The 20,892-nt window shown below is 45.4% G+C and overlaps 1 protein-coding gene across 1 annotated transcript in view; it reads right to left on the bottom strand.

The window, feature by feature from the left end:
* The window catches only part of STK33 (serine/threonine kinase 33), a 178,233-nt gene extending 159,341 nt beyond the window's left edge, over positions 1 to 18,892 (bottom strand). The window contains exon 1 of the mRNA XM_062198118.1: positions 18,855 to 18,892. The gene's annotated coding sequence lies outside the window, so the exon portion shown is untranslated. The remainder of the gene's footprint in view (positions 1 to 18,854) is intronic.
* Positions 18,893 to 20,892: the final 2,000 nt, after the last annotated feature.

Genomic DNA, 20,892 nt, shown 5'->3' with positions numbered 1-20,892 from the left:
TATCCCCTTCCCCTCATATGATAGGTTCCAGTCATTCTTTTTTTTTTAACTTTTATTTAATGAATATAAATTTCCAAAGTACAGCTTATGGATTACAATGGCTTCCCCCACCCCATAACTTCCCTCCCACCTGCAACCCTCCCCTTTCCTGCTCCCTCTCCCCTTCCATTCACATCAAGATTCATTTTCAATTCTTTTTATATACAGAATATCAGTTTAGTATATATTAAGTAAAGATTTCAACAGTTCGCCCCCACAGAGCAACACAAAGTGAAAAAAATACTGTTGGAGTACTAGTTATAGCATTAAATAACAATGTACAGCATATTAAGGACAGAGATCCTACATGACATTTTTTTTAAAATTGATTAATTTTGGCTGGCGCCGTGGCTCAACAGGCTAATCCTCCGCCTAGCGGCGCTGGCACACCGGGTTCTAGTCCTGGTCAGGGCGCCGGATTCTGTCCCAGTTGCCCCTCTTCCAGGCCAGCTCTCTGCTATGGCCCGGGAAGGCAGTGGAGGATGACCCAAGTGCTTGGGCCCTGCACCCCATGGGAGACCAGGAGAAGCGCCTGGCTCCTGCCTTCGGATCAGTGCGGTGCGCTGGCTGCAGCGCGCCGGCCGCGGCGGCCATTGGAGGGTGAACCAACGGCAAAGGAACACCTTTCTCTCTCTCTCTCTCTCTCTGACACTGTCCACTCTGCCTGTCAAAAATAAAATTAAAAATTAAAATAAATTGATTAATTTTCTATGTAATTTCCAATTTAACACCAAGTTTTTTTTTTTTCATTTTCAATTATCTTTATATACAGAAGATCGATTCAGTATACATTTAGTAAAAATTTCATCAGTTTGCACCCACACAGAAACACAAAGTGTAAAAATACTGTTTTAGTACTAGTTATAGCATTACTTCACATTGGACAACACATCAAGGACAGATCCCATATGAGACATAAGTACACAGTGACTCCTGTTGTTGATTTAACAATTTGACACTCTTGATTATGGCGTCAGTAATCTCCCTAGGCTCTAGTCATGAGTTGCCAAGGCTATGGAAGCCTTTAGGGTTCACCGACTTTCATCTTATTCCGATAGGGTCATAGTCATAGTCAAAGTGGAAGTTCTCTCCTCCCTTCAGAGAAAGGTACCTCCTTCTTTGATGGCCCCATTCTTTCCACTGGGATCTCACTCGCAGAGATCTTTAATTTAGGTGGTTTTTTTTTTTTTTCCCCAGAGTGTCTTGGCTTTCCATGCCTACAATACTCTCCTGGGCTCTTCAGCCAGATCTGAATGCCTTAAGGGCTGATTGTGAGGCCAGAGTGCTATTTAGGACATCTGCCATTCTATGATTCTGCTGTGTATCCCGCTTCCCATGTTGGATCATTTTTTCCCTTTTTGATTCTATCAGTTAGTATTAGCAGACACTAGTCTTGTTTGTGTGATCCCTTTGACTCTTAGACCTATCAGTGTGATCAATTGTGAACTGAAATTGATCACTTGGACTAGTGAGATGGCATTGAAGCAAGAAGTGGATCTCAAAAAGTTGATAAGAACATTAAGAAGTTCTCAAAAACAAATTCTTGAACTACAGAAATCCTTAATGGACAAGACAGAAAATCTCTCGCACGAAAATGAAATATTAAGGAGGAATCAAAATGAAATGAAACAACTAGTAGAACATGAAACTGTGATAGTGACGAGAAACCATAATGAAATGAAGAACTCAATAGATCAAATGACAAACACATTAGAGAGCCTTAAAAACAGAATGGGTGAAGCAGAAGAGAGAATATCGGACTTAGAAGACAGAGCACAGAAAAGTATACAGTCAAACCAAAGAAAAGAAGAAGAAATCAGAAATCTAAAAAATATTGTCAGGAATCTACGGGATACTATTAAAAAACCCAACATTCGAGTTCTAGGAGTTCCTGAAGGCATGGAGAGGAAGAAAGGATTAGAAGGCCTTTTTAGTGAGATACCAGCAGAAAATTTCCCAGGTTTGGAGAAGGACAGAGACATCCTAGTACAGGAAGCTCATAGAACCCCTAATAAACATGACCAAAAGAGATCCTCACCACGACACGTCATAATTAAACTCACCACAGTGAAACAGAAAGAAAAGATCCTAAAATGTGCAAGACAGAAATGTCAGATTACTCTCAGAGGATCTCCAATTAGACTCACAGCAGACTTCTCATCAGAAACCCTACAAGCTAGGAGGGAATGGCGAGATATAGCCCAGGTACTAAGAGAGAAAAACTGCCAGCCCAGAATATTATATCCTGCAAAGCTCTCATTTGTGAATGAAGGTGAAATAAAGACCTTTCACAGCAAACAGAAATTGAAAGAATTTGTTGCCACTCGTCCAGCCCTGCAAAAGATGCTTAAAGATGTGTTACACGCAGAAACACAGAAACACGGTCACCAATATGAAAGAAGGTAAAGGAAGGAAACCTCACAGCAAAAGATCACAGGAATTTCAAAGCATATATTAGAAAATATCTTTGGCAAATGGCAGGGCAAAGTTACTCCTTCTCAATAGTCACATTGAATGTTAATGGCTTGAACTGTCCAGTTAAAAGACAGCGATTGGCTGATTGGGTTAAGGGACAAAACCCATCTATTTGCTGCTTACAAGAAACACATCTTTCCAACAATGATGCATACAGACTGAAAGTGAAAGGTTCCAGTCATTTGTTTTCATTCTTAAAGCTATCAGTCCCTACATATTTCAGGACCAGACTTACACGTGTTATTTCCTCTGATTGAAACACCTTGCCCCATCACTCTACCTTTCAACTGGGTTGTTTTTACCGATCCTTCAAGTCTTAGCCTAGAAGTCACTTCATCCAAAGACACATCCAGTGGCCCCCAAGCCTGGATGAGGTACCTTCTCTATGTATCAAAAGCAGTACCCTGGATTTCCCTATCTCAACACTGTTCACAACTGCCTATTTTTAATGTTCCCCGAGGGGCTGTAAACTCCATGCAGGTAGAGATCACTTCTTCTATTCCAATATTCAATACAATGCCTGCCATGTGGCAGGTGCTTCACTAAACATTTGTTGAGAAAATAACTGAATATCAAAAATATGGCTTCAAAGACTTGTGAACATTTTGCAAACATTATGCAATGGATTTTTTAAAAAGATTTTATTGTTTATTAATTTGAAAGGCACAGTTACAGAGAAGGGTGGAGAGAGATAGAGAGAGAGGTCTTCCATCCACTGGTTCACTCCCCCAAAGGGCCACAATGGCCAGGATTAAGCCAGAAGTCAGAAGCTTCATCCTAGTCTCTGTGTGGGTGCCAGGGGCCCAAGCACCCTCTGTTGCTTTCCCAGGCCATTAGCAGGGAGCTGGATCTGAAGTGGAGCAGTTGCAACTTGAACCAGCACACAAATGGATGCCAGCATTACAGGCCATGGTGTAACCCACTGCACCACAATGCTGGCCCCAAGCATAGGATTTTTTAGTGAAAAATAAGCCAAGTAAATAGCACAATAATAAATACAGAAGCTGAAAGCTTTAGGAAGACACTCAGGATGCTGTAACTGTCAAGTGATCAGTTAAGAATTCTCCAAAAATGACCACATGGGCATCCCTGAAGACATAAGTAGAGACAGTTCTAGTAATACAGAGGTAAGAAAGCAAGCATAATGATGTATCTCTAGCCAAGCCTCCAGAAAGAAACAAACCAATCTATCACAGGAGATCTTTTAGATATGAGTCCAAAACACAGGCCTAAGTCTCCTGGACAGCTATAAGTTCTACCATACTGACCTGAAAAATCAGTGCCTGAAATTCAAGTAGATTGAACATTAACAGAACAAAAATTTTTATTCTCAATTTACCTTTCTATATTAACAGTAAATTCTTAACTCTCTTATTTGCCCCATCCCAATCCACAAAGTTAAGTTTCCCTATTCTCCATACTTTTCAGCATTTTATATATAGCTTTGCCTTTATGTTTGTACACCTCCTCCATCAGATTCTCATGAACTCAAAGATATTATCACTAATTCATCACTGCATTTTTAGGGCTTTCACGGAGCATGTAGGCATTAAGCATTTGTGGAAAGGAGAAAAGGAGGGAGAGAAGAAGGGAAAGGATGAGAAAGAGCAATCTAATTTCACAATTAAGTCAAAAGGCAGCAGTCGATGGCTGGCATTGTGCCATAGCAGGTTAAGCTGCCACCTGCAACACTGGCATCCCATATGGGCGCTGGTTCAAGTCCTGGCTGTTCCACTTCCAATCCAGCGCCATGCTAATGCACCTGGGAGAGCAGTGGAGGACAGCCCATGTCCTTGGGCCCCTACACCCACACAGGAGACCCAGAGGAGGCTCCTGGCTCCTGGCTGCAGGTAAGTGTAGCTCTGGCCATTGGGCCATTTGGGGAGTGAACCAGCAGATGGAAGACCTCTCTCTGTCTCTTCCTATCTCTGCCTTTCAAATAAATAAAATAAATCTTAAAAAAGAATAAAGGCGGCTGGCCCGCAGCTCACTAGGCTAATCCTCTGCCTGCAGCGCCAGCACCCCGGATTCTAGTCCTAGTTGGGGCGCCGGATTCTGTCCCAGTTGCTCCTCTTCCAGTCCAGCTCTCTGCTGTGGCCCAGGAAGGCAGTGGAGGATGGCCCAAGTCCTTGGGCCCTGCACCCACATGGGAGACCAGGAAGAAGCACCTGGCTCCTAGCTTCGGATCGGTGCAGCGCGCCGGCCATAGTGGCCATTTGGGGAGTGAACCACCAGAAGGAAGACCTTTTTCTCTGTCTCTCTCTCACTGTCTAATTCTACCTATCAAAAAAAATAAAGGAAGGAAGGAAGGAAGGAAGGAAGGAAGGAAGGAAAGAATAAAGGCAACAGTCAGGAGAGGTAGAGAACTCCCATAGGCACAAGAAAAAGAAGCCTGACAGAAGACAAATTGATGAAAATTAACATCTAGATGATTCAGTAAACTTTTTATGTTGATATTAATGAATTAATAATGGAAATGATGACCACCCAGTCTCATCTCACTAGTGCTCTACAAATAAGTTTATATAGCAAGAAGTTCTATAATTTTTTTCTTTTAATATATTCTTTACAGAATCACAGAAACAATTAAAGCAGGAGAAGGGATGCAAAAGTAGGAAGAAGAAAAGGGAAAAAAATGACCCATGCCTTGGCCATGTGTCTAAGAGGCCACAGTAATTCAAGTACTTCAAAAATAGTACTTCATGGTCAATATTATGAACAATATTTTGAGAAAAATGCAGAAGGATATTCTATTAAAGGAAAAAAGAAAATGCTAGATATTCTCTACAGACACTCAGTCTTATTTTTACTTTGCAATTTTACTCTAAAATGTTCAGGAAATAGTGCTAAATTCATTTGTTCAGTATTTGTATCAAACATTCAAATATTTGAAAAACACAATTATCTCAACATTAAAAATAACTGTTTGGGGCTGGCGCCATGGCGCCGTAGGTAGGTTAATCCTCCACCTGCAGCGCTGGCATCACATATGGGTGCCAGTTCTAGTCCCAGCTGCTCCTCTTCCAATCCAGCTCTCTGCTATGGCCTGGGAAAGCAATGGAGGATGGCCCAAGTGCTTGGGCCCCTGCACTCACGTGGGAGACCCGGAAGAAGCTCCTGGCTCCTGGCTGCGGATCGGCGCAGCTCCGGTCGTTGTGGCCATTTGGGGAATGAACCAACAGAAGGAAGACCTTTCTCTCTGTCTCTCCCTCTCACTGTCTGTAACTCTACCTCTCAAATAAATAAATAAAATCTTTAAAAATAAATAACTATTTACACTGCACAGTATTCAGGCCGGAGTTAGAGAAAAAGATTATCATGTGAAAGATGAAAATTAATTTAAGCAGAGACATAGAATCTGTTCATTCCCTAAGACTGCCAAGGATTTAGCTTACTCTGCAACGAACGGGAAGACACTCCCCATGTTGTCTAGTACTAATGGCTTGGGCTGCATAGGCACCTGGAAGAGAGATGTAATTTGCCTTTGTCACAAACGTTTTGGTGCTCTTTAAATAGCAAGTATTAAAGAATTATAAAAGTCCCATAAAACTTGTATCTTTGTTACCAAGGAAATTTCTCCCAGCATGATGACGACTTTCTTTTTCACAGAACCAGATCAAAGTTTCAACAGCACCTGCACTGAACTTAGGTTCATCCCAGACAACAGATTTCTCTGTGGACTTGGGAAAAGAGGTCACAAACACTTAGAGAGAAGCTTACCACTTCAGAAGGGAGTCTGCTGAAAGAGAACTCTGCCCTGAAGGATGGGAGAAGATAAGTAACTTCCCCTATTTTATTAATTTATTGGCATGATAACTGGCATAACTGTAAAGGCATTTCATCTAGAACGAGCAAACTGTTTGGAAGCTAAATGCATTAAATCTTCTTTCATGGGATCTGTAAGTAGTTTTTCAAACTCTTAGTGCTTTGCACTTAATGCTTTATTTTAAAATCAAATTTAATCATTTCATATAACCAGCAGTTCTTCAGGAAGATGGATTTCATTTTACCTCTATGTCTATTACCTCAGGTCAGAACTGCAATGAATTTGAAACCACTAACACAGTACTCAACAATCCAATTAGTAAGTGACTCTGAAAACACAATTTCCCAAAATGACTATCATGCTCCTACTTCCTACTCTTACATATCTGAAACACTAATTGAATGTCCATACTATTTTATTTATTGATCTTTTTCAAATAATCTCATAACGAGCCAACAGTGTTCAATTCCCTCTTCCACAAAGGCTCTTTTTTGGAGAGAGAGGCACTCTACTTTAAGAACTTAACAGAGAGCTTCATCCTTCAAAAACTCAATCTGATAAGTAAATATTTTCTTATGATGCTCAGTTATCTCTATAGCACATAGCTTGATATCATTTTATAATAATAGGAACACAAAACAAAACTAAAAAAGTGTAATTATACAAATGTGCATATGTATATAAATATATACAAGTTCATGATACATAAGCATGTCTACTTTGTTAATTATCTAAAATTAAAATTTAACATTAGACAAGCTTCACTCAACCACATCACAGCCCACTCAGGAACATAAAACTAAGCATACAAATCACTGAAGCAAAACCCAGAGTGGAAAAGCAGCCACATGACAGCACAGTGGCCAGGCAAGCACAGAATCTAGGAACTGGGAAGAGTACCTGAGGGCATCTGGTACAGAATGGAATTTCTTTCAGAGATCTGATGGACACAGAGAAGAACCCTGTTTAAAGTTTTCCAGTGACACAGAGCCACTTCCTTACTTCCCAAGATGTCACTGAACACCTACAACAGCATTTCCTACTCATAATGAACCAAAATTATCTCCTTCAAAACCTTCCTACAAGGCATGCCCAGTTGTATCTTCTTACAGTTAAGCCTAGTTCTTCTTTAACAGATCTCAGCCGTCTGAGTATGAAGAAAATGAGTATACATGCACTTGGTCATATTTCCTAAGACTAATCATCTGTCTATATTCCGAACACCCTCAGCTACCCCTCATATCATCTGAAGACCTTCACATCCCAGTCCCTTTACCCTCTTAATAGAACTCAGTTTGTCAATATCACTGCTGAAAAACAGCATTGAAGACTAAAAGTCAAACACCATAAATTACCACCAACATTTACTGATATATGGGAAAGGACCAAATTGAAGAACTTTGCCTCCTAGGGAGCAAGTCTTGACCTGTATTATGAAAATAAATAGATAAGCAGAAAATATAAATCAATGCTATCCAAAGACAAGGATAAGAAAAACAGGAGGAAGGTAGCAAAAAATAGTATCATCAAGGTATTCATTTTGAAAGAAGTTAACTATCCTATATGCTAATGCACAACCCAGATCATCTGAGATAATGGGCATCTAATTTAATATGATCAAAACTTCCTAAATTTTCAGTAAGCATAGTCATAAATAGAGTAGTCATAGCCTTTAAAATAAGTTACTTTTAATCTCATCTAAAGAATCAGATGACATAAGAAATACTAAATGTAATTAAGACTTTAGCTTCCCAGGAGATTAGAGCAATCAGACATTTTAAGCATCATAGGAATGAAACATTTGATACAATTAAGGAAATCCTATTAAAAAATTAGTCTGTAAAACAGAGATAATATGGGACTAAGGAATAGCTTATTAATAACTCATTCAGTTCTGAGTGTAATAAATATAGCTATTACAATTTCAATTCACTGGTGGCTGAGCTCAAAAAGCTAAAATGCTGCCACTCAATCTACACCAAGAATCCAGATCTAATCAGTAAAATCATTGCCTCTTATGTTTAATGAATCAGAATTATTTTTGGTTGAAGGAATTTAGATGAAAAAAAAAAAAAAAAAGACAGAAAACCTAGGAAGTGGCAGGTCTAGAATTTAAGGCCAAAACCTGGGACTCTGTCCACTCTATCTGAACAATCCTTCAAGTATTTGAAACAGCTGTGGTACCCTCCCTTCTGACCTCTACACAACCTTTTCAAAGCCAGTTCCTTCAAGATTCAAAATGTTGGGAAGATTCCAGAACAAAGTCCTACATAAGTGACCTCTGGAAATTCAGACATGTTCTTTCATGTCTGAAAGGACAGCTTAGGCCATGTCCTTAGGGGACAAATAACCAGGATACATGGAGGATGGCTGCCCCCAACAAGACTAACATTCCTGAGCCTCGGGACCACTCTTCAACCCTCAGCTACTCCAAATGAGGCCCTGCAAGAGAAACCATCAGACAAAGTGCATCACCCAGAGGGAGTTCTCCCTGAGTAAGAATCATAGCCCCAAAGTAAATGGGAAGTAACTGGAGAGAGTGCTGGTAAAGTGGCCACCTGCTACAAAAAGAGAATCAGGAAAGCAACAGCCCACAACAGCAGATGCCTGGGGAAAACAGAAAATGCTGAAGACAAAAGAGTTCCCGCCGGCGCTGCGGCTCACTAGGCTAATCCTCCGCCTTGCGGCGCCGGCACACCGGGTTCTAGTCCCGGTCGGGGCACCGGATTCTGTCCCGGTTGCCCCCTCTTCCAGGCCAGCTCTCTGCTATGGCCCGGGAGTGCAGTGGAGGATGGCCCGGGTCCTTGGGCCCTGCACCCCATGGGAGACCAGGAGAAGCACCTGGCTCCTGGCTTCAGATCAGCGCGGTGCGCCAGCCGCAGCGCGATGGCCACGGCAGCCATTGGAGGGTGAACCAACGGCAAAGGAAGACCTTTCTCTCTGTCTCTCTCTCTCTCACTGTCCACTCTGCCTGTCAAAAAAAAAAAAAAAAAAGAATTCCCTAGGAGCTGGGGACAGATCTCCAGAGGGCTTAGGATACACACCATGAAGTAGGTCGGTGCTCTGAAAGGCTGTGTATTTGGGTCTGTGGGGTGCACATACGCTGTGAGATCCAGTAGGCTACCTGGTTTACCTTGTCAGAGAGAAGGACTGAGACTGAACACACAGGCTAGGTCCAACATCCCCTCCCCCAGCTGACTGTAGCCAGAGGTGCAACACCAAGCCCATCTTGGGTGTCACTGCAGACTTATGCCCAAACCCATAGATGGTGGCCAGAGCTCCCTGTCCCCACCCAGCACACCCCCCTGGAACTCCAGCGCAAGTCTCAGGTACTCCACTGAGCCAGAAAGCCACATTTCTAAAGATAAAGCCTTCAGGGCCAGCACTGTGGCAAAGCGGGTGAAGCCGCTGCGTGCCGTGCCAGCATCGCAAATGGACACTGGTTCAAGTCCCAGCTGCTCCACTTCTGATCCAGCTCTCTGGTTGGCCTGGGAAAGCAGCAGAAGACGGCCCAAGTCCTTGGGCCCCTGCACCCGTGTGGGAGACCTAGAAAAAGCTCCTGGCTCCTGGCTTTGGAGAGGCACACCTCTGGCCATTGCAGCCATTTGAGGAGTGAACCAGTGGATGGAAGATTCTTTTCTCTCTCTCTTTCTCTCTCTGCAACTCTGCCTTTCAAATAAATAAATAAATCTTTAAAAGTTAAAAGACACATGAACAAGGAAGGCAATATGACTTTTCAAAAGGAGCACAATAATACATGCATATTGGACTGTGAAGAAAGGGAGACTGACGACATGCCTGAAAAGGAATTCAAAATAATGTCAAGTTACTCAAGAACACAGAGAAACAGCTACAGGAAATAAAGAAATCTGTACAGAAATGGATGGGAAATTCTGTAGAGATAGAGATACTGAAGAAAAATAAGGTAGATACAGAAATGAAGTGTTCATAAGTCAAAATAAAAACTATATTCAAAAGCCTTAAAAACAGACTTGCGAGGCAGAAGAAAACATATCAGATTTAAAAGGCAAGACTTTTGAAATTTCTCAGACCAAAAAAAAAAAAAGAAGAAAAAATTAAGAAGGTGTTTGGAATCTATGGGATACCATTAAATGACCAAATATATGAGTCTTAGGAATTTCTGAAGGTATGGAGGAAAAAGAGTGGCTTAGAAAACTTATTCAATGAAATAACAGCAGAAAATTTCCCCAGTCTGTACAAGGATATGAACATTCAAATACAGGAAGCACAGAAAACCCCAAATAGGCATGGCCAGAAAAGATCCTCAGCACACACATTATAAACTTTCAAAAGTAAAACATAAAGAAAATATCCTAAAATATCCAAGACAGAAACACCAGATCACCTTTAAGTGGCCTCCCATCAGATTAACAGCAGATTTCTCAACAGAAACTCTATCTCACTTTAAAAGGATAAATTTTATGGTATGCAAATTTTATCTCAGTAAAAAAGTGAGGTACAACTATAAAAAGCAGTTAAGTGTGCACATTATAATCTAAGAGATATGGCTGAAAAGCAACTCAGAAGATAACTGGAAGATCACTGCTGACATTGGTACTTACTTTCACAACAAATATGAAAAACATTCTCTTACTGCCATAAACTGAACACCAAAATAATGAACACTCAGAAGAAAATTAGATTTCCACGTAAAATATCCAGGAATAAATATTTGCCTTCTTCCAAGTATTTTAGCTGGTTAGTAGTTGAGCTCCCTAGAGCAGATAACAAACCTGAAAGAATCCAAATAGCATAAAAACCTGAGCCGCAGATGCACTGCCTTTGGTAACTGGGAAATGGATTCTCTCCCAGTGAGCTCTGTACTACAGATGAGCATTGAGCCATGATAATGACAAAGTAACAGAGTAGAACTTTCAATTAACAACAAACACCTCGGCCTTGGGACTGGATAAACATTTTCTATAATATTTTTAATAGTCCTTGAAGTATATTTGTGAATCCAAAATGACCATTTTTCCAAATAATCATCAGTTTATGTTAATACTGAACGACAAGAAAGCTTTTTAAGCCTAAGAGTAGAGTGTAAAAGTGAAAATATGATACAATATTCTAGAAGTGTGTCTGGCACATCATAATGTTATATGAATGCTTTTAACAGTTAATATTATTTGTAAGTGTAGATTTACAAAGCAACAATATTTCTACATCAAGTTATCTTAACAGAAAATTTGTTTTTCCTTACTTTATCATAATGTTAATAACACATGTTCACTGGGGCCGGTGCTGTGGTCTAGTGGGCTAAGTCCCTGCGTGCAGCACTGACATCCCATATGGGCCCGGTTCGAGTCCCTGCTACTCTTCTTCCAGTCCAGCTCTCTGCTATGGCCTGGGAACGCAGTGGGAGATAGCCCAAGTGCTTGGGCCTCTGCACCTGTGTGGGAGACCATGGAAGACCTGGAAGAAGCTCTCAGCTTCAGATCGCCCCAGCTCTGGCCATCGCAGCCATTTGGGGAGTAAACCAGTTTATGGAAGGCCTCTATGTCTCTCCCTCTCTCTGTCTGTAACTCTACCTCTCAAATAAATTAAACAACAACAACAACAACAAAAAACTTGTTCACTGATACTCAAACTGACATGTCCAATGGTTATTAAGAAAGATAATTAATCCACTATATGTAGAAATGATAATCTGGCCGGCACTGCAGCTCACTTGGCTAATTCTCCACCTGCAGCTCCGGCACCCAGGTTCTAGTCCCGGTTAGGGCACCGGTTCTGTCCCAGTTGCTCCTCTTCCAGTCCAGCTCTCTGCTGTGGCCTGGAAAGGCAGTAGAGGATGGCCCAAGTGCTTGGCCCCTGCACCTGCATGGGAGACCAGGAGGAAGCACCTGCTCCTGGCTTCCGATTGGCGCAGCATGCAGGTCATGGCGGCCGTTTGCGGGGTGAACCAACAGAAGGAAGACCTTTCTCTCTGTCTCTCTCTCTCACTGTCTACTCTGCCTGTCTAAACAAAAAAAAGAAAGAAATGATAATCTAGTTAATTACTAAAGTTACTACCCCTCATCTTACCAACTTTTCTTAAAACACCTCAGGTCAATAAAACCATAGGGATGTGGGATGTAATTAGTTTCTTTATGCACCCTACAATTTAGTTATTAAAGAAAAAAGGGGCCAGAAACGTGGCACAGAGGGTTAACTTGCCACTTGTTACCTCGGCATCCCATTTCAGAGCGCTCGTTTGAGTTGCAGGCGCTCTGCTTCCAATCCAGCTCCCCAGATGTTCCTGGGAAAGCAGTGGATGACGGCCCAGGTTCCTGGGACTCTCCCACTCACCTGGGAGACCAGGATGGAGTTCCCAGCTCCTGGCTTCGGCCTGGCCCAGTCTCAGCTGCTGAAGCCATTTGGAGAGTGGACACACGGATAGTCGATCTCTCTCTCTCTCTCTCTCTCCCCCACCTCCCGAGTGTGTGTGTGTGTGTGTGTATGAGTGTGAGTGTGATTCTACCTTTCAAATCAATAAACAAATCTTTAAAAAAAAAAAAAAAGACAGGAAAAAAATCCACTCTAATTTAAAAAAAAAAGATACATTAGTACAGTTTAACAATATGCTGTCCATTCTTCACAGGCTAGAACCCTAACACAAATCCAAGCAAAACACAATCAGCCTCACTAATGTATGTTGGAGTTCAGTAGGAAGGAAAATTCTGGTGAAATGCATCTTAATACATACCAATTTATCAATGCCAGGAAACTTCGCAAATTATTGTGTTACATTTTCCATTTTAAGCCTCCTTCTAAAAACAGGGAAATTGTTCCTCAATATGTAACAGCTGTGGGTGAAACACCATATAGGATCACGAGAAGTAGAATAACCTTCCAAAGATCACACCTTCCCTTTGAGAAAGATAGAAGTCTCTAAGGGTGACATTCTACAAATTTCACAATGTATAACAGACACTGTCAGAGACAGCCTTCTTCAATCTCCCTTTTCTTCCTTCTTCAAAGAGACGTGAAGATGGCGTGAGTATCACCCTTTGCACCTCATCTGCTAGGTTTGTTATTAGACATCACACTATTCACCTCTCTCTCACCTACTCTTTACCTCCCGACTTGCTGACCTCACCAAGTAACATTTTAAAGAAAACAGATACCTGGTCTCTGCATAGAAAGGACTTTCTATATATAAAAGCAATGAATCGCAAAGGAAAAGATTAATAGGCAGACAACATTAAAATTACTTTAGCTTCTATAAATCAAGAATCATTATAAATTAAATGGACAGGTTGGTGTATGGAAAATGCCCGCATGTCAAACCAAAGGCTAATATCCTCACTGTATGAGGGAGGAGTGCACATGAAGCAGCGGGGGCCAGGACGGGGTCCGGCAGCCCCACCCTCCCCGCAGTGTCCCTACAATAACGGTCACACTTCTCTCTCCCAGGTGTGAGGACCACTGTGCCCCTCCTCATCTGCCCTGATCCTCTGCCTGCTACCTAGATGCTCTCCTGCTTCCAAGCTCCAAATGCTTCCCCAGACCCAGCCCCTGAGACTCTGTTTTCAGTCTTGCTTAGTAGCCTGCAGACAAGTAACAACTTGCCCCAGGCTCCAGGGCTACCTTCCAACTAACTCCAGCTAAGCCCGAGCATACTAGCTCCTGCCCTGGCTGGAGAAGACAGAAATCAAACAGTTAAACAACTGATAAGGACAAAATTGAGACTCCAATTAAAAATTCAACAAAAAGCTCATACAGGCCTTTCATAGAAAGGAAATATCTAATAGCTAACAACAAGATTTTTTTAAATGCTTGACCACATTAATAATGACAGATGTGAGTTAAAATAAGGAGGTATACTTTTTATCTGTGACACTTGCAAAGTTTTTTAAAAAATGAAAACAATGTTAGCATGGGTTTCATACAACCGATGGTGGGACTGTAAGTTGGCATAATCTTTCTGAAGACGTATGGCAGGAAGTTTCAATGTTTCAAGAGCATTAACAATGTTCCTGTATCTTGATGCCGTAATTTCATTTTTAGGAACTGATCTTAAGAAATAAAAAATGTTAGCCGGCACCGTGGCTCACTTGGCTAATCCTCCACCTGCAGCCCTGGCACACCGGGTTCTAGTCCCAGTTGGGGTGCTGGTTCTGTCCCGGTTGCTCCTCTTCCAGTCCAGCTCTCTGCTATGGCCCGGGAAGGCAGTGGAGGATGGCCCAAGTGCTTGGCCCCTGCACCTGCATGGAAGACCAGGAGGAAGCATCTGGCTCCTGGCTTCGGATGGCCACAGCACGCCAGCCGTAGCGGACATTTGGGGGGTGAACTAACAGAAGGAAGACCTTTCTCTCTGTCTCTCTCTCACTGTCTAACACTGCCTGTTGAAAAAAGGAAGAAAGAAAGAAAGAAAGAAAGAAAGAAAGAAAGAAAGAAAGAAAGAAAGAAAGAAAGAGTGTAATGAAAGTATTTAAGTACAAAGATACTCATTGCCACATTTTATACTTGAAATACAAATATCCAACAATAAGTAAATTGCAAATAACTATTATTTCATCCATGGTATGATTGTGGGGACAACAAAAATGATATGATGGGATGGATGTTGGGTATAGCAGTTAAGATGCCTCTTGAGACATGCACATCACATCAGAGTGCCTGGTTCAAGTCCTGGCTCTTCCACTTCAGATCCAGTTTCCTGCTAGTGTACATACAAGCAGGCAGCAGGTGAGGGCAGATGTAGCTGAGTACTGCCACCCATGTAGGACACTGGGACTGTCTCTGTCTCCCACTGCACCTCTGCCTTTCAAATCAAATTAAAATAAACCAAAATAAAAAATTGTTAAAGATATTTTTAAAAACTAAAATAAATGGCATGGGGTCCCTGCTGTGGCACAGGGGTTAAGCCACTGCTTGCTACACTGGTGCCCCATATCTGTGTGCCTGTTTCAGTCTTAGCTGCTCTGCTTCTGATCCAGCTTCCTGCTAATCCACCCAGGAAAGCAACGGGAGACAGCCTGGATGGAGTTCCTGGGCCCTGGCTTCAGTCTGGCCCAGACTTAGCTGTTGCAGCCATTTAGGGAGTGAACCAGTGCATGAAAGTGCTCGCTTCCGCTCACTCCCTCTCTCTTTCTCTCTCTCTCTCACTTGCACCCCACCTTTACCTGCCACTCTGTTTCAAATAATTTTTTTTAATGACATGAGCTGACACTAAGGACCACTCACGATGCTAAGCACCTAACAAGTATTAACTCATTTACTCCTCAAAACATGACCTAGAACCTATGAGACAGGTCAGTGCCAGAATGACCTCCGCCTCACAACTGAGGAATCTGAGGGATGGAGAAGTCACGGGATGGGCTCCACTTACACTAAGACAGAACTGCAAGTCTTTATCTGAAATTCAAAAACCCCAAAAGCTCTGAAAACAAAATGTTTTCATAAATTTGTGATAAACTCATTTGCTGGCAAAACTTTATGTGAAACCACTTATCATCTTTATCCTACTTGGAGTAAATATTTTATTAAATAAAAGTTCATGGCCGGTGCCTTGGCTCAACAGGCTAATCCTCCGCTTAGCGGCCCCGGCACACCGGGTTCTAGTCCCGGTCGGGGCGCCGGATTCTGTCCCAGTTGCCCCTCTTCCAGGCCAGCTCTCTGCTGTGGCCAGGGAGTGCAGTGGAGGATGGCCCAAGTGCTTGGGCCCTGCACCCCATGGGAGACCAGGAGAAGCACCTGGCTTCTGGCTTCGGATCAGTGTGATGCGCCGGCAGCAGCCATTGGAGGGTGAACCAACGGTAAAGAAAGACCTTTCTCTCTGTCTGTCTCACTGTCTCACTGTCCACTCTGCCTGTCCAAAAAAAAAAAAAAAAAAAAAAGTTCATGTGTTTGATTACTGGGTGCTGCCCCAGATCCTCCTAGATGTCACACAGTGTCTATCCCAGGTCATCTTTCTATAAACTGAAATATTTTTAACTGTAAAACGCAGCCAGTCCCATAATTTCAAATAAGAAATTGTGGTGGCGCTGGAAGTCAGTTCTGGCAGGCTGGCCCTGAAGTCGGTGCCATCTAACCACCCTGTGATACTTCCAGAGATCATTTAATGACATGGGAAAATGCTTGAAATTCAAACATTCGAGTATTTATTAACTACAGAACATGCACCAGCCACATGGAGGAATTTCAAACTGCAACTGTGGCAGGTGACCTAAGGAGAGAGGACTGGAGGCTGTGTTAAAAGACAGAGCAGTAAGGGGCCGTTTTCCTGAGGCAACAGACGTGACGGATGCACAAGGGCTAATGACAGAGTGGCAGGAAGGGCATGCTGGCAGGGAGCAGAGGACGTGCAAGGGCCCCACAGTGCCAGGGGAAATGGTAACAAAGCACGGGAAAAAGGGCCAATGTGGAGGAACCACGTGCCCCAGGCTGTCTGAGGGGCAGTCCTAAGTGCAGCCTTCTCCCCAGTCCCCACAGAAATAATAGATTTTTTTTATCATGAGAAATATCTTGGCGACCAGCGCTGTGGCGTGGTAGGCTAAGCCTCCATCCGTGGTGCCAGATCCCATAAGGGTGCCAGTTTGAGTCCTGGCTACTGCTCCTTTGATCCAGCTCTCTGCTAATGGCCTGGGAAAGCAGGAGAAGATGGCCCAAGTCCTCAGGTCTCTGCACTCACACGGGAGACCTGGAGGAAGCTCTTGGTTCCTGGCTTCTGATTGGCCCAACTCCAGCAGTTGCAGCCATTTAGGGAGTGACAACGGATGGAAGGCCTTTCTCTCTGTCTCTCCCTCTCTCTGTCTGTAACTCTACCCCTCAAACAAATAAATAAAATAAAACAAAGAACTATCATGGTGCTAGATAATAAAGCATATGGTCACCCAAGTTTTAAGTCACATTAGAGCTGCAACTCTATGCTAAGAACATAGAGAAGTGCAGTACAATCAAACACAATCTAATTTAATTTTTTTTCTTTTTTTTCTTTTTTTTTTTTTTTTTTTTTTTTTTTTTTTGACAGGCAGAGTGGACAGTGAGAGAGAGAGACAGAGAGAAAGGTCTTCCTTTTGCCGTTGGTTCACCCTCCAATGGCCGCTGCGGCCAGCACACAGCGCTGATCTGAAGCCAGGAGCCAGGTGCTTCTCCTGGTCTCCCATGGGGTGCAGGGCCCAAGCACTTGGGCCATCCTCCACTGCATTCCTGGGCCACGGCAGAGAGCTGGCCTGGAAGAGGGGCAACCAGGACTAGAACCCAGTGTGCCAGCGCCGCAGGCGGAGGATTAGCCTATTGAGCCGCGGCACTGGCCCTAATTTAACTTTTTAAAAGGCTGGGACTAGGGGCCGGCACTGTGGTGCAGCTGGTAAAGCCGCCACCTGCAGTGCCAGCATCCCATATGGGTGCTAGTTCAAGTCCCGGTTGTTCCACTTCCGATCCAGCTCTCTGCTATGGCCTGGGAAAGCAGTAGAGGATGGCCCAAGTCCTTGGGTCCCTGCACCCGCATGGGAGACCTGGAGGAGGCTCCTGGCTCCTGGCTTCCAATCAGCTCAGCCAACTGGGGAGTGAACCAGCGGATGGAAGACCTCTCTCTCGCTCTCCGCCTCTCCTTCTCTCTGTGTGTAACTCTGACTTTCAAATAAATAAATAAATCTTTAAAAAAAATTCTAAAAAAATAAAAGGCTAGGACTAGTGAAAGGATAATGCGAACGCCTTTGGACCAGTTAGGAGGGTACTACAAGACACTGGGCAACAGGTGAGTGCAGCTTGTTCTAGGGTGACAGTGGCAGAGAAATAAACAGCCGGATTTGAGATTTGGTTTGGAGATGAAGTGAGCCCTGAGGATGTTTCTTCCCATTGGCAGAGCCCTCCGCGGGGCCCGCCAGTGGAGCTGCTGGGCAGGCGGCCGTGAGCAGGGGTCCTCCCGGGCTGATCCTGGCTGGTGATGCGAGCCCAGGAGGATCAGGCCGCTCTCAGCACGCAAATGTCCCTTTTAAACTCACTCCCCAGCGCTGGCCTTCACCCATCACAAAACCGCTAAGCCGAGCCCCCAGCTGTGTGCGCCATCACAACTGGCATTTAGGAAACTGAACTAAGGCACAGGGCCTCGATGGCCTAGCCACAGAGCCAGCCTCTTCACTCCCCGTGTGCACCCGCTGGGAGCGCGGACAGACATAACCACCCTATGAGGTCCTCTACGAGAGAAACGCACCTGCTGAAGATGTTACCTGCCGCACACACACTTACCCTAAGGTAAATTCGCCTTAAACATTCAAAAAGGTTCACGTCCCGAGATGGGGAGGAGAGGAACCGGGGCAGCCAGGGCGGCCCACGCCGAGCACCGGCGCCGGGGGAATGGGGTCCCAGCGGCTGGGCCCTGGAAGCCTCCGCAGCCGGGGGCTCCGCAGCCCGGCCGCCCGCCGAGCCGCAGCCGGAGGCCCAGAGGCCCGTTTGCCCCGCGCGTTGCCATGGCAACAGCCTCGGCCTTGCCGCTCCGGGCCGCCCGCCCCTCCCGTGGGACCGGCCTCCGGGGGCGACCCTAGGGACCGACCACTCACCCAGGCCGGCGGGCGGACTGGCCTCCGACAGGCACGCACACGCAGCCCAGCCCGGAATCCCGCACCTGGAGAAACTTTCGCGGCCGGCGGAGCACCCGTGGGGAAGCGGACGGGGGCCGCGCGGGGACAAAGCGCGACGGCGGGCGCGAAGCCCCTTCTGCCCGCCGCCCCGCTGGCTGGGAGGCGCGGGCCGCACAACGGCGCCCGCGTGCCCAGCGTGCGCTCCGAGGCCACCCGGCGGGCACCTCCTCCTCGGGACCGGCCTGAGAATCCTGGCCGCAACCGAGAAGCAGCCGGTGTTCACCGACAAGGGCAGCTTTGTAACCGTAAGAGCGCGATGGCCAGGCCAGTCGTATTGCTCGGGGCCCAGCCGGTTGAAGCTGGGGCTGCAGGCCTAGCGCCGCACTGGTGCGGAGCTGGTTTAAAAATACGGGTATAGCCGGCGCCACGGCTCACTAGGCTAATCCTCCGCCTTGCGGCGCCGGCACAGCGGGTTCTAGTCCCAGTCGGGGCACCGATCCTGTCCCAGTTGCCCCTCTTCCAGGCCAGCTGTGGCCAGGGAGTGCAGTGGAGGATGGCCCAAGTGCTTGGGCCCTGCACCCCATGGGAGACCAGGAGAAGCACCTGGCTCCTGGCTTCGGATCAGCGTGGTGCGCTGGCCGCAGCGCGCTACCGCGGTGGCCATTGAAGGATGAACCAACGGCAAAAGGAAGACCTTTCTCTCTGTCTCTCTCTCACTGTCCACTCTGCCTGTCCAAAAAAAAAAAAAAAAAATACGGGAATGATCTGAGTAGGGCTGCTTGGAGTTTTTGTCCCCACCGAGGGGCTGAAGAGGCCCCTGATAGATCAAATGACAATTCCCAGGAATATGTTCTGACCACAGACCTCCTGGAGCGGGCCATGGTTACCCCCTGCCAGCGGGGCTGGAAAGGGGGTCTCCAGCTGTATGCTAATATACCCATTGACTTGAGCCAGGAAAGGCTTCTGCAGTGTGGCTCCTGCGCTCTAGCAGCTGTGGGAAGAAATGAACTCCCCCAGTTCTAGCCCAATTATTCGAGGCCAGATGTCCTCTAAAACGAATTTGATTGATAGCCAGTTTGATTCGTTTTATGGCTTAGAGGTAGGGGTATGTTTGGCAACTGCTTCCTCCTGTTCTGTTCTCCAAAAAGCTCGAAATGCATGACTAGTAGCTTCAATTTGGAAAACGTTTCAAGCGCAAATAGCCCCCACCGGACTCTCCTGGAGAACTGTGGGGTCCTGGCCACAACTTGCTTCGGAGAGGTGGAGAGAACTGTAGTCTAGCAAGGATCTGCAACAGTTTACAACCATCTCTCTCTGCATCCCTCCTTCCCTGCCCCGTTCCCCAACTCTGCGCCATGGGTCTGTATCCAAACCAAGAGTATCAGAGCCACCAGGTCCACAAAAGGAGAAAGAATTCCACCTTCGCCTCCAATGAGCCGGGAAGTGTGTGGGTCCGCCTTTACTCAGCAGCTTGGAAGCCTTACATTCCAGTCCCTTTCCAAGACGTGACTTCCTCCTGCCTACTTCGCAATGCCTAATGGGAGCCTGGTTGGGAGACACCAGTCTCAGGGAGAATTGTCTGAAAAGCCCAGAGATGACCTCCACCCTGATCGGCCTTGCACCGCTGATTCCCAAACCTGACTTGAGAGCAGAGGCATCTGAGCAGTTCTGTTTGTTTTGCTTTATTTTGTGCTTGAACGCAGACTCCCAGGTTACACCTGCAGCAATTCTGAATGAATAGATCCCGTGAAATCAGTTTGAAAAAGAGTTTAAGTTGGCCGGTGGCGCGGCTCAATAGGCTAATCCTCCGCCTTGCGGCGCCGGCACACCAGGTTCTAGTCCTGGTCGGGGCACCGATCCTGTCCCAGTTGCCCCTCTTCCAGGCCAGCTCTCTGCTGTGGCCAGGGAGTGCAGTGGAGGATGGCCCAAGTGCTTGGGCCCTGCACCCCATGGGAGACCAGGAGAAGCACCTGGCTCCTGGCTTCGGATCAGCACGATGCGCCAGCTGCGGCAGCCATTGGAGGGTGAACCAACGGCAAAAAGGAAGACCTTTCTCTCTGTCTCTCTCTCTCACTATCCACT

Source organism: Lepus europaeus, chromosome 7 (assembly GCF_033115175.1).
Source record: "Lepus europaeus isolate LE1 chromosome 7, mLepTim1.pri, whole genome shotgun sequence".
Lineage (NCBI taxonomy): Eukaryota > Metazoa > Chordata > Mammalia > Lagomorpha > Leporidae > Lepus > Lepus europaeus.
The sequence above is the reverse complement of the archived record's forward strand: the minus strand, read 5'-3'. Positions and strand labels throughout refer to the sequence as shown.